This window comes from Rhinopithecus roxellana, chromosome 7 (assembly GCF_007565055.1).
Source record: "Rhinopithecus roxellana isolate Shanxi Qingling chromosome 7, ASM756505v1, whole genome shotgun sequence".
NCBI classification, from domain to species: domain Eukaryota; kingdom Metazoa; phylum Chordata; class Mammalia; order Primates; family Cercopithecidae; genus Rhinopithecus; species Rhinopithecus roxellana.
In genome coordinates this window covers 50,891,273-50,903,421 of record NC_044555.1, presented here as the reverse complement: position 1 = coordinate 50,903,421, position 12,149 = coordinate 50,891,273, and the positions used below count along the sequence as shown (strand labels likewise).

The window sequence follows — 12,149 nt, the reverse complement described above, 5'->3', positions numbered from 1 at the left end:
TTTGGTTCCACATGAAATTTAAAGTAGTTTTTTTCTAATTATGTGAATAAAGTCAATAGTAGCTTGATGGGGATAGCATTGAATCTATAAATTACTTTGGGCAGTATGGCCATTTTCACGACATTGATTCTTCCTATCCATGAGCATGGAATGTTTTTCCATTTGTTTGTGTCCTCTCTTATTTCCTTGAGTGGTAGTTTGTAGTTCTCCTTGAAGAGGCCCTTCACGTCCCTTGCATGTTGTATTCCTAGGTATTTTATTCTCTTTGTAGCAGTTGTGAATGGGAGTTCACTCATGATTTGGCTTTCTGTCTATTATTGGTGTATAGGAATGCTTGTGATTTTTGCACATTGATTTTATATTCTGAGACTTTGCTGAATTTGCTTATCAGCTTACGGAGATTTTTGGCTGAGATGATGGGGTTTTCTAAATATACAATCATGTCATATGCAAACAGAGACAATTTGACTTCCTCTCTTCCTATTTGAATACCCTTTATTTCTTTCTCCTGCCTGATTGCCCTGGCCAGAACTTCCAACACTATGTTGAATAAGAGTGGTGAGAGAGGGCATCCTTGTCTTGTGCTGATTTTCAAAGGGAATGCTTCCAGTTTTTGCCCATTCAGTATGATATTGCCTGTGGGTTAATAATGAATAGCTCTTATTATTTTGAGATACGTTCCATCAATACCTAGTTTATTGAGAGTTTTTAGCATGAAGGGATGTTGAATTTTATCAAAAGCCTTTTCTACATCTATTGAGATAATCATGTGGTTTTTGTCATTGGTTCTGTTTATGTTTCTCTTTCCTGATTTCCCTGGACAGAACTTCCAATACTGTGTTGAATAGGAGTGGTGAGAGAGGGCATGCTTGTCTTGTGCCTGTTTTCAAAAGGAATGCTTCCAGCTTTTGCCCATTCACTATGATATTGCCTGTGGATTTATTGTCATAAATAGCTCTTATTATTTTGAGATATGTTCTATCGATGCTTACTTTATTGAGAGTTTTTAGCATGAAGGGGTGTTCAATTTTATCAAAGGCCTTTTCTGCATCTATTGAGATAATTACGTGGTTTTTGTCATTGGTTCTATTTATGTGATGGATTACATTTATTGATTTGCATGTGTTGAACCACTCTTGCATCCTAGGGATGAAGCCAACTTGATCGTGGTGGATAAGCTTTTTGATGTGCTGGAGGATTTGGTTTGCCAGTATTTTATTGAGGATTTTCACATCGATGTTCATCAGAGATATCGGTCAGAAATTTTTGGTTGTTGTTGTGTCTTCTGCCGGGTTTTGGTATCAGGATGATTCTGGCCTCATAAAATGAGTTAGGGAGGAGTCCCTCTTTTTCTATTGTTCGGAATAGTTTTGGAAGGAATGGTAGCAACTCCTCTTTGTACTTCTGGTACAATTTGGTTGTGAATCCGTCTGGTCCTGGGCTTTTTTTGGTTGGTAGGCTATCAATTTCTGCCTCAATTTCAGAACTTGTTATTGGTCTATTCAGGGATTCAATTTCTTCCTGGTTTAGTCTTGGGAGGGTATAGATATCTAGGAATTTATCCACGTCTTCTAGATTTTCTAGTTTATTTGCGTAGAGGTGTTTATAGTATTCTGATGGTAGTTTGTATTTGTGTAGTATCAGTGGTGATATCCCCTTTATCATTTTTTATTGTGTCTATTTGATTTTTCTCTCTTTTCTTCTTTATTAGTCTGGCTAGTGGTCTATCTATCTGTTTAATCTTTTCAAAAACCAGCTCCTGGATTCATTGATTTGTTTTTAATGTGTTTTTCATGTCTCTATCTTTTTCAGTTCTGCTCTGATCTTAGTTATTTCTTGTGTTCTGCTAGCTTTTCAATGTGTTTGCTCTTGCTTCTCTAGTTCTTTTAATTGTGATGTTAGTGTGTCGATTTTATGTCTTTCCCGCTTTCTCCTGTGGACATTTAATGCTATAAATTTCCCCATAAATACTGCTTTAGCTGTGTCCCAGATATTCTGGAATGTTGTGTCTTTGTTCTCATTGATTTCAAAGAACTTAATTATTTCTGCCTTAATTTTGTTATTTACCCAGTAGTCATTCAGGAACAGGCTGTTCAGTTTCCATGTAGTTGTGTGGTTTTGAGTGAGTTTGTTAATCCTGAGTTGTAATTTGATTGCACTGTGGTCTGGGAGACTATTATGATTTCCATTCTTTTGCATTTGCTAAAGAGTGTTTCAGCAGTGCATATACTAAAATTGGAATGATACAGAGAAGATTACCATGGCCCCTGCACAGTACCTTTTTTTATGATACTGTTTTACCAACAAGAGAAGACCAATTGTCCTGTAGAATGTTACTTCCTAGTTTTGTCTGCTTTCTTCTTTGTCATATATTTCAGCGAATTCCTCTACTTCATGTATTTTTTGTAAAGTAGAGGTTATATCTAAAGGCTAGATGGATTCAAGTTAACTATTTGTTGGTTGGAACAAATCATAGGTGATGTTGTATACCATATGCTGCATCACATCTGAAGATGCATAAGATTGGTTGATTCACCTTACTGATGTTAATATTAAGCATTGCTATATTTTTCTACCCTGTCAATGTAAGGCTGGCAGTGTCTGTGCAATATTTTCAGCCAGTCCATATGTCTTTAATACATCTAGGCAATGGTAATTCGTTTTTACCTTATGTTATGCTCATTAACAAAGCCTTTGGTGTTGGTTGGAGATAAGGTTAGCTGAAACTTACAGGAGCTCCTCTGGCTTTTACCTGAGTCTTTTAAATACTCATTAATCACCCCTAGAGTATGCATGTATTCACAATTAGAATACTACCATCATAATTAATATGTTTTAGATTATGCATGAAAACTAATAAGCACATAAACCAAATTTCATCAGTTCTAATAATACTTTTTCTCAAATTGTAATCTGAATTCTATACACATCTGAAAATCAATGGTTTCTTAAAATTACACTTGTCAGGCAGCAGTTCTGATGTAATTATCATGGCCTTCACATGCATGAACTTGTAATAGCTGCTCATATTGTAGTCACTTAAGTTCAATTATGTTCATTGTTGAGTTTATTTTCTATTTAAAATGTCTTCAAAAATATTACGTGATGATATGACAGTGAAATTACTTTTCTTTCTTAGTGGTACATAAATAATGTTGTGCTTGTAACTCATGACTGATGAAATTCATGACATCGTACGGACTTGGTTGAAGTATTTAAAGTAAATGACAGATAATGTAATACCAGTGGAGGAAGCCAAAGCTGTCAGCCCTTAAAAAAAGGCACCATCCTTGGGGAGAGGGACCTATTTGCTTATGACACTGATTCACTCTCCCCTGCACTGTTGTCTTTTCCTTTCGAAGAGCCTTTTATTATGCAAGATTTCAAGTATATATGAAAATAGAGGAGACAGTATAGGAAAGCATTATGTGTCCATCACCCCTCCTTCAACTATAATTAACACATGGCCAATCTTGTTTCATCTATTTCCCCACCCATTTCCCCTCCTCCCATGTTATCTAAGATATGATATCAAATCTATGACATCATATTATTTCATCCATAAATATTTCAGTTTGTGTCTTGAAAAGATGAGAATTCAGGCCAGGCGCAGTGGCTCACGCCTGTAATCCCAGCACTTTGGGAGGCTGAGGTGGGTGGATCACCTGAGGTCTGGAGTTCCAGACTAGCCCTGGCCAACATGGTGAAACCCATCTCTACTAAAAATAGAAAATGAATTGGGCGTGGTGGTGCACACCTATAATCCCAAATACTTGGGAGGCTGAGGCAGGAGAATTACTTGAACTTGGGAGGCGGAGCTTGCAGTAAGCCGAGGTCATGCTACTGCACTCCAGCCTGGGCAACAAAGCGAGACTCCATCTCAAAAAAAAAAAAAAAAAAAAAAAAAAAAGAAAGAAAGAAAGAAAGAAAAGATGAGAACTCTTTATAAGCATAACATTATGACATCTAAAAAGAAAGTAGTAGATTGGGCGGAGCAAGATGGCCGAATAGGAACAGCTCCAGTCTCCAACTCCCAGCGCGAGCGACACAGAAGACCGGTGATTTCTGCATTTTCAACTGAGGTACTGGGGTCATCTCACTAGGGAGTGCCGGACAATCAGTGCTAGTCAGCTGCTGCAGCCTGACCAGCGAGAGCTGAAGCAGGGCGAGGCATCGCCTCACCTGGAAAGCGCAAGGGGGAAGGGAATCCCTTTTCCTAGCCAGGGGAACTGAGACACACAACACCTGGAAAATCGGGTAACTCCCACCCCAATACTGCGCTTTAAGCAAATGGGCACACCAGAAGAATATATCCCTCACCTGGCCGGGAGGGTCCCACGCCCACGGAGCCTCCCTCATTGTTAACACAGCAGTCTGCAGCGATCTATCCGCAAGGCAGCAGCGAGGCTGGGGGAGGGGCGCCCGCCATTGCTGAGGCTTAAGTAGGTAAACAAAGCCTCTGGGAAGCTCGAACTGGATGGAGCTCACAGCAGCTCAAGGAAACCTGCCTGTCTCTATAGACTCCACCTCTGGGGGCAGGGCTCAGCTAAAAAAACGACAGGGGAAACAGCAGAGGCCTGAGCAGACGCGAACGACACTGTCTGACAGCTTTGAAGAGAGCAGTGGATCTCCCAACACGGAGGTTGAGATCTGAGAACGGACAGACTGCCTGCTCAAGTGGGTCCCTGACCCCTGAGTAGCCTAACTGGGAGACATCCCCCACTAGGGGCAGTCTGACACCCCACACCTCACAGGGTGGAGTACACCCCTGAGAGGAAGCTTCCAAAGGAAGAATCAGACAGGTACACTCGCTGTTCAGCAATATTCTGTCTTCTGCAACCTCTGCTGCTGATACCCAGGCAAACAGGGTCTGGAGTGGACCTCAAGCAATCTCCAACAGACCTATAACTGAGGGTCCTGACTGTCAGAAGGAAAACTATCAAACAGGAAGGACACCTATACCAAAACCCCATCAGCACGTCACCATCATCAAAGACCAGAGACAGATAAAACCACAAAGATGGGGAAAAAGCAGGGCAGAAAAGCTGGAAATTCAAAAAATAAGAGCGCATCTCCCCCTGCAAAGGAGCGCAGCCCATTGCCAGCAACGGATCGAAGGTGGTCAGAGAATGACTTTTGACGACATGAGAGAAGAAGGCTTCAGTCCATCAAACTTCTCAGAGCTAAAGGAGGAATTACGTACCCAGCACAAAGAAACTAAAAATCTTGAAAAAAGAGTGGAAGAATTGACAGCTAGACTGATTAATGCAGAGAAGGTCATAAACGAAAGGACAGAGATGAAAACCATGACACGAGAAATACGTGACAAATGCACAAGCTTCAGTAACCGACTCGATCAACTGGAAGAAAGAGTATCAGCGATTGAGGATCAAATGAATGAAATGAAGCGAGAAGAGAAACCAAAAGAAAAAAGAAGAAAAAGAAATGAACAAAGCCTGCAAGAAGTATGGGATTATGTAAAAAGACCAAATCTACATCTGATTGGGGTGCCTGAAAGTGAGGGGGAAAATGGAACCAAGTTGGAAAACACTCTTCAGGATATCATCCAGGAGAACTTCCCCAACCTAGTAGGGCAGGCCAACATTCAAATTCAGGCAATACAGAGAACACCACAAAGATACTCCTTGAGAAGAGCAACTCCAAGACACATAATTGCCACATTCACCAAAGTTGAAATGAAGGAAAAAATCTTAAGGGAAGCCAGAGAGAAAGGTCGGGTTACCGACAAAGGGAAGCCCATCAGACTAACAGCAGATCTCTCGGCAGAAACTCTACAAGCCAGAAGAGAATGGGGGCCAATATTCAACGTTCTTAAAGAAAAGAATTTTCAACCCAGAATTTCATATCCAGCCAAACTAAGTTTCATAAGTGAAGGAGAAATAAAATCCTTTACAGACAAGCAAATGCTTAGAGATTTTGTCACCACCAGGCCTGCCTTACAAGAGACCCTGAAGGAAGCCCTAAACATGGAAAGGAACAACCGGTACCAGCCTTTGCAAAAACATCCCAAAATGTAAAGACCATCGAGGCTAGGAAGAAACTGCATCAACTAACGAGCAAAATAACCAGTTAATATCATAATGGCAGGATCAAGTTCACACAGAACAATATTGACCTTAAATGTCAATGGACTAAATGCTCCAATTAAAAGACACAGACTGGCAAACTGGATAAAGAGTCAAGACCCATCAGTCTGCTGTATTCAGGAGACCCATCTCACATGCAGAGACATACATAGGCTCAAAATAAAGGGATGGAGGAAGATCTACCAAGCAAATGGAGAACAAAAAAAGCAGGCGTTGCAATCCTCGTCTCTGATAAAACAGACTTTAAACCATCAAAGATCAAAAGAGACAAAGAAGGCCATTACATAATGGTAAAGGAATCAATTCAACAGGAAGAGCTAACTATCCTAAATATATATGCACCCAATACAGGAGCACCCAGATTCATAAAGCAAGTCCTTAGAGACTTACAAAGAGACTTAGACTCCCATACAATAATAATGGGAGACTTCACACTCCACTGTCAACATTAGACAGATCAACGAGACAGAAAGTTAACAAGGATATCCAGGAATTGAACTCATCTCTGCACCAAGCAGACCTAATAGACATCTATAGAACTCTCCACCCCAAATCAACAGAATATACATTCTTCTCAGCACCACATCGCACTTATTCCAAAATTGACCACATAATTGGAAGTAAAGCACTCCTCAGCAAATGGACAAGAACAGAAATTATAACAAACTGTCTCTCAGACCACAGTGCAATGAAACTAGAACTCAGGACTAAGAAACTCACTCAAAACCGCTCAACTACATGGAAACTGAACAACCTGCTCCTGAATGACTACTGGGTACATAACAAAATTAAGGCAGAAATAAAGATGTTCTTTGAAACCAATGAGAACAAAGATACAACATACCAGAATCTCTGGGACACATTTAAAGCAGTGTGTAGAGGGAAATTTATAGCACTAAATGCCCACAAGAGAAAGCAGGAAAGATCTAAAATTGACAATCTAACATCACAATTAAAAGAACTAGAGAGGCAAGAGCAAACACATTCAAAAGCTAGCAGAAGGCAAGAAATAACTAAGATCAGAGCAGAACTGAAGGAGATAGAGACACAAAAAACCCTCCAAAAAATCAATGAATCCAGGAGTTGGTTTTTTGAAAAGATCAACAAAATTGACAGACCGCTAGCAAGACTAATAAAGAAGAAAAGAGAGAGGAATCAAATAGATTCAATAAAAAATGATAAAGGGGATATCACCACCGACCCCACAGAAATACAAACTGCCATCAGAGAATACTATAAACACCTCTACACAAATCAACTAGAAAATCTAGAAGAAATGGATAATTTCCTGGACACTTACACTCTCCCAAGACTAAACCAGGAAGAAGTTGAATCCCTGAATAGACCAATAGCAGGCTCTGAAATTGAGGCAACAATTAATAGCCTACCCACCAAAAAAAGTCCAGGACCAGATGGATTCACAGCTGATTTCTACCAGAGGTACAAGGAGGAGCTGGTACCATTCCTTCTGTAACTATTCCAATCAATAGAAAAAGAGGGAATCCTCCCTAACTCATTTTATGAGGCCAACATCATCCTGATACCAAAGCCTGGCAGAGACACAACAAAAAAAGAGAATTTTAGACCAATATCCCTGATGAACATCGATGCAAAAATCCTCAATAAAATACTGGCAAACCGGATTCAGCAGCACATCAAAAAGCTTATCCACCATGATCAAGTGAGCTTCATCCCTGGGATGCAAGGCTGGTTCAACATTTGCAAATCAATAAACATATTCCAGCATATAAACAGAACCAAAGACAAGAACCACATGATTATCTCAATAGATGCAGAAAAGGCTTTGGACAAAATTCAACAGCCCTTCATGCTAAAAACGCTCAATAAATTCGGTATTGATGGAACGTACCTCAAAATAATAAGAGCTATTTATGACAAACCCACAGCTAATATCATACTGAATGGCCAAAAACTGGAAAAATTCCCTTTGAAAACTGGTACAAGACAGGGATGCCCTCTGTCACCACTCCTATTCAACATAGTGTTGGAATTTCTGGCTAGGGTAATCAGGCAAGAGAAAGAAATCAAGGGTATTCAGTTAGGAAAGGAAGAAGTCAAATCGTCCCTGTTTGCAGATGACATGATTGTATATTTAGAAAACCCTATCGTCTCAGCCCAAAATCTCCTTAAGCTGATAAGCAACTTCAGCAAAGTCTCAGGATACAAAATTAATGTGCAAAAATCACAAGCATTCTTATGCACCGGTAACAGACAAGCAGAGAGCCAAATCAGGAATGAACTTCCATTCACAATTGCTTCAAAGAGAATAAAATACCTAGGAATCCAACTTACAAGGGATGTAAAGGACCTCTTCAAGGAGAACTACAAACCACTGCTCAGTGAAATCAAAGAGGACACAAACAAATGGAAGAACATACCATGCTCATGGATAGGAAGAATCAATATCGTGAAAATGGCCATACTGCCCAAGGTTATTTATAGATTCAATGCCATCCCCATCAAGCTACCAATGAGTTTTTTCACAGAATTGGAAAAAACTGCTTTAAAGTTCATATGGAACCAAAAAAGAGCCCGCATTGCCAAGACAATCCTAAGTCAAAAGGACAAAGCTGGAGGCCTCACGCTACCTGACTTCAAAGTATACTACAAGGCTACAGTAACCAAAACAGCATGGTACTGGTACCAAAACAGAGCTATAGACCAATGGAACAGAACAGAGTCCTCAGAAATAATACCACACATCTACAGCCATCTGATCTTTGACAAACCTGAGAGAAACAAGAAATGGGGAAAGGATTCCCTATTTCATAAATGGTGCTGGGAAAATTGGCTAGCCATAAGTAGAAAGCTGAAACTGGATCCTTTCCTTACTCCTTATACGAAGATTAATTCAAGATGGATTAGAGACTTCAATGTTAGACCTAATACCATAAAAACCCTAGAAGAAAATCTAGGTAGTACCATTCAGGACATAGGCATGGGCAAGGACTTCATGTCTAAAACACCAAAAGCAACGGCAGCAAAAGCCAAAATTGACAAATGGGATCTAATTAAACTAAAGAGCTTCTGCACAGCAAAAGAAACTACCATCAGAATGAGCAGGCCACCTGCAGAATGGGAGAAAATTTTTGCAATCTACTCATCTGACAAAGGGCTAATATCCAGAATCTACAAAGAACTCAAACAAATATACAAGAAAAAAACAAACAACCCCATCAAAAAGTGGGGAAAGCTTATAAACAGACATTTCTCAAAAGAAGACATTCATACAGCCAACAGACACATGAAGAAATGCTCATCATCACTGGCCATCAGAGAAATGCAAATCAAAACCACAATGAGAGACCATCTCACACCAGTTAGAATGACAATCATTAAAAAATCAGGAAACAACAGTTGTTGGAGAGGATGTGGAGAAATAGGAACACTTTTACACTGTTGGTGGGATTGTAAACTAGTTCAACCATTATGGAAAACAGTATGGCAATTCCTCAAGGATCTAGAACTAGATGTACCATATGACCCAGCCATCCCACTACTGGGAATATACCCAAAGAATTATAAATTATTCTACTACAAAGACACATGCACACGTATGTTTATTGCAGCACTATTCACAATAGCAAAGACTTGGAATCAACCCAAATGTCCATCTGTGACAGACTGGATTAAGAAAACGTGGCACATATACACCATGGAATACTATGCAGCCATAAAAAAGGATGAATTTGCGTCCTTTGTAGGGACATGGATGCAGCTGGAAACCATCATTCTTAGCAAACTGTCACAAGAAGAGAAAACCAAACACCGCATGTTCTCACTCATAGGTGGGAACTGAACAATGAGATCACTTGGACTCGGGAAGGGGAACATCACACACCGGGGCCTATCATGGGGAGGGGGGAGGTGGGAGGGATTGCATTGGGGAGTTATACATGATATAAATGATGAATTGATGGGTGCTGACGAGTTGATGGGTGCAGCATACCAACATGGCACAAATATACATATGTAACAAACCTGCACGTTATGCACATGTACCCTAGAACTTAAAGTATAATAAAAAAAAATGAGTAATAATATAATAATATTATCAATTATTCTGTGTTCAAATTTCTGCTTCCTTTTTAGTTTTGTGTTTCCAGGGTGTGTGTGTGTGTGTGTTTGCGTGCATGTATGTATGTATGTATAGGGTGGGAAAGGCAAGCATACTTAATAGATGGTTCTGTGTTCTTCTAACGGGGACATACAGTGTGTGGTTGTCTTTGCCCCCAATTATTTTCAAGAGCGCAGCTTTCTGAGATTCATTTAATTGTCAGAGCTGAAAGTCCCCTTAGATCACCTAATAACTTCATTTTACAGATGAGGTAACAGATACCTAAGGATGGGAAAAGATAGGCCCAGAGACACAGTACTTCAGTAAAAGAACTGAAAATATTGAAGGTAGCTTCCTTGTTTAGGAGTCAGAGGGCATACAGTTCTTAGACTCATTGGATGCTAAAGCTGGGCGAGACCTAAAAGTTCATATAGATAGCCTCTCATTCTGCCAGAGGTCTCAGTCTGGCAGTCTGTCGACAAGATCCAGACCACAAATATATTTTATTTGTTCTGCAGTGTTTTGGGGAAAAAGTGATTTGGCTTCAACATTTAAAAAATCCAGGTAGTTCACATCAAAGTATACATTTCAGGAAAAAAGAGGATGTTAGCACACTGGATCTGCATGCCCACGTGGCAGCAATCAGTTGGGATGAGTAATGGTTTCTTGCTTTGGAATGGGCACAAGCTTCTAATTTACCATAGGCCCTACCACTCCCAAATGTTTTAACAAATATTATATTAGAGTTACATTAGATGTGACCTAGGAGTTTCCCTTTCTTAAAACTAGAAGTAATTCTGTTGAGGATATGTCTCTAAGTGAGTGGTGGGAAAATGGTGGTCTAGAGAATGTCTGCTTATTTAAATGTGGCAGCTACTTCTCACCAGGCCCATTTCTCTCATGTTAGTTACCTGCCTTGCCCCTCTAGACATTTAAATTTATGACCTCTAGTCTAAACCATGCAATCAGAATCATTTTATTCTGTACTGGAGACTTCTTACAACCAACCTTAGTGGACTAGAGTGTTCAAGATTCCTTTGCTGTCAAATAACATCACATACTCTTGTTTTTTATTTCATTCATCTTGTTAACCCACAATTTGGGATGTTACTTATCCCCCATACTGGTTTTCAAAATATATAATAAAAAGAGATGCTAAATGCAAAGCAATCTCCCCAAAGAATAGGTGAACTTCCAAATCTCATAGGAAGGCCAAGAAGGAAGAGTATCCTAAATGGGATGACAAGTAACTCCCACAGAGAATCAGAAGGTGGATTTAGCTTAGAAGAGCCCACATATGAGTTTTGCTTTATCCAGAAGAGTTAGACAAGCAGGCAGTGGGATGCAATGGGATGGCTATAAGACTGGGGGAGCAACAAATATGGGCTTGAATCTCTGCCTTGCCATATGACCTTGCCAAGTACTTTCCTCTTGGTAAACTGAGGCTTCAAAACTAAAATACTCTGCTTTTTGGAGTTGCGATGATTCTGTGAGCTGCTGGGACAGTGAACACAGATCAGTTCCTTTCAAAGCTCACAATAGGAGATACACAAGTGTCCTTGTGGTTTAGCCTTTTTGGGTCATTTGATGTTAGCATGGAGATACTTTTCCATTTTAATATCTGAAAAAACTTCTGTCACTAAAGAATAAAGATTAATTGCAGGGGTACTGAAACTGTTAAAAGGAACACATCACCAGCCCAGCAATATCAAAAGCTATGAATGGTTGCTGTTCATTTCCATCTGAATGATGCTCAGCCTTTGTCTAGGGCTTAACAGACTTCACATTAAGATTTGTCTAAGGATTCTTTATGCCTCAATTACCCACTCAGTGTTAAGAATCTGCCATTCTCTTCTGGGCCTTAGCCTTGGTAGGTATGGAGAGTGAGTGTTTCGGGTAGGCAGTTGGGCTGTTCCTACAGCCAAACTGACCAAAAGAGATTCTTGCCTTTTACTTGGCTGCCT

The 12,149-nt window shown here is 39.9% G+C and overlaps 1 protein-coding gene and 1 pseudogene across 1 annotated transcript in view; both read left to right on the top strand.

Annotated features, from left to right (window-relative positions):
- OPHN1 (oligophrenin 1) overlaps positions 1-12,149 on the top strand; it is a 407,359-nt gene that overhangs the window by 343,462 nt on the left and 51,748 nt on the right. The window lies entirely within an intron of this gene.
- On the top strand, positions 2,210-2,299 carry LOC115898856 (annotated as a pseudogene).